Consider the following 2,718-nt stretch of genomic DNA (forward strand, 5'->3'; position numbering starts at 1 on the left):
CTGAAAATGGTGGAAAATTTCTCATCGCCAAATGCTAAATCCAGTTGAGTACCACCATCAGTTGATTGCTTCAAGTTAAGCCCTTGTAAAAGTTGAAACCCATTATCAGAGAAGAAATCAATGAGCTTCTTGGTTTCAAGAGATAATGTCTCAAGAAGGTTAATGTTGAAGTCGCCAACAATGACGCAGGGAATATTATCATCATAATAGTCCGCCACGCATTTCCCAATACCATATATTATGTCGCGAATGTTGCAAGATGGGGAAGAGTAAACTGCTAGTACAGAAAGGCGTAAATCATTTAACGATCCATCCAGCCACAAGCATTCAATGTGAGAGGTTGTTGTCGGTTCGGATGTGTACATACGAATTCTGGTGTGAGTTACAGCAGTTTCTTTGATATAAGCTGATACTCCATATGGTTTTCGTCGAGACTGACGAGGAAGGCATATACCCTTTAGCTCCGAAAATCCAGGAATTTTAAAATTGTCAGTTTCTTTGGCCCAGGTTTCCACAAGAAATATCATATCCGATTCCATTATCTTGAGATCCGAGGTTAAATCTTGTAAATGACAGTTTAAAGACTGTACGTTATGCACATAAATAGACATTTTTTGATCCAAAATAGGTAGCATCAACAGGCAATCTTTTCGAATTCGCTCCATCTCTAAGGCAACAGAGTCTTTACTTTTAACCACTGGGTTAGGCGCCGTGAACTTTCCCACGATGAACAAACCGTTTGAAGTTTTGGCTCTACTACAAGCGACGTATAACTGAGACCTTTTCATCTTTCGCTTTTGATTAAGATGAACAACTACTTCGGAATAGGTGTCTCCTTGGCTCTTGTGTACAGTAATAGCTTCGGCAATTACTAGAGGATACTCCTTTCATGAAACGTAGATGTTTTTTGTCCTGAACGTCTAGTGAAACTTCTGACAACCTTCTCAACAGGCGTCCATAATTCATTAATATTATAATTGGCTATCATTAATCCTTGAGACTGGGCTCTAGTCTCTTTTCCAGTCTTGTTATCGTTAAATTCAATCCAATATCGAACGGGGACTTGTTCACTTTTTGATTTTGACCATACTGTATTTTTCTTAACCTTCCAGTTGCACCATTTACTAGACCATCGGCGGTGTTCAAATTATTGGTGATCATGTACCTGATACCAACCATTAGAGTTAATTCTCTTGGTAAACCGCTGGTTTCTTGGGGTTTCAAGGTTTTTACGGCTTCAAGAATTCTTGTTTTGATTTCATTGCTAACGTCACCCGTAGCCGAGTCAAATGCGACAGAGCATATCTTTTCAGCATTCCGTGAACATAACTTTGATTCATTGAACGCATTTACTTCAACATTTGTTGCAAACAAATGAAGGGCTTCCAGAGGTAGAGGCCTTGAAATAGATGTTTCCAGGCTTCTAAACAAGTCAACGTCGGCGGGTGTCATCTCTCCCATGGACATTCGATTTAAAGCCATAGCGAATTAATAAAAACTGTCATTGTAAACAAAGACCGGAAAGTGTGAAAGATAAGTTTAGAAAATTAACTGCCTGAAGATACAGATATTCAAATTTTCACTTTTGAAGACATGATTATAAAACATCAATTATTTTAAAAAATTCTTATCTTACTTTTCTTAACCAAAATTACTTCAGAACAATATTTTAACAAGAAACATGCGCATCATTTTAAAAATAGTTCGCGTTACATTTATTTTCTATCAAAAATTTACAATTAGGTAGAGAATTCGGCCCTATTATATGACAGAAAATCGTTGAGAGCTGATAAAATAAAACCGTATTAAAACTTAACAAAACGTATTCTTCAATTGTAATGTTTTCGAAGTGTTAAATATTAACGTGCTGTATAGCTCTCAAAGATCACGATCAATCTACAGATCATTTCGACACAAATAACTAAATCACAATGAAAAGGCCTATGTTGTTTTCCGCTTCGCAATATTTCCAATTTTAAATTATAAAAATTTAAACTCTCCAAGAGAAATCTTTTCAGATATCCAAGTATTTGAATATCCTAATTGCAAATGTTAGTCGAAAGTAAAACCTAGTATCAGGATAGTATCCTTTAAATTCTTTTAGATGCCATTTTTTCTTCAACTACTATTGGTAACAAAATACATGGATAAATATTGTTGAAAAATATTTTGGGAAAATGTAATTTTGCTGAAAAAAAGTAAGATAAGAATATTTTAAAATAATTGATGTTTTATAATCAGGTCTTCAAAAGTGAAAATTTGAATATCTGTATCTTCAGGCAGTTAATTTTCTAAACTTATCTTTCACACTTTCCGGTCTTTGTTTACAATGACAGTTTTTATTAATATCTGTTACTTCAGTCTTCATAATAATTAAAATTGTTCAGAAAACACAGGAGAGAAAAAGCTTAATTACCAGCCGTCGTTAATCCGGCTTAATTATCAGCCGTCGGTAATCTAGCTTAATTACTATTTGGCGGTAATCTAGCTTATTTACCAGTCGTCGGTAATCTAGCTTAATTACCAGTCGTCGGTAATCTAGCTTAATTACCATTGGGCGGTAATCTAGCTTAATTACCAGTCGTCGGTAATCTAGCTTAATTACCAGTCGTCGGTAATCTAGCTTAATTACCAGTCGTCGGTAATCTAGCTTAATTACCAGTCGTCGGTAATCTAGCTTAATTACCAGTCGTCGGTTATCTAGCTTAATTACCAGTC

The sequence above is a fragment of the Phalangium opilio genome, unplaced genomic scaffold, assembly GCF_054372755.1.
Source record: "Phalangium opilio isolate 3A_F unplaced genomic scaffold, DU_Popi_V2 ptg000240l_1, whole genome shotgun sequence".
Lineage (NCBI taxonomy): Eukaryota > Metazoa > Arthropoda > Arachnida > Opiliones > Phalangiidae > Phalangium > Phalangium opilio.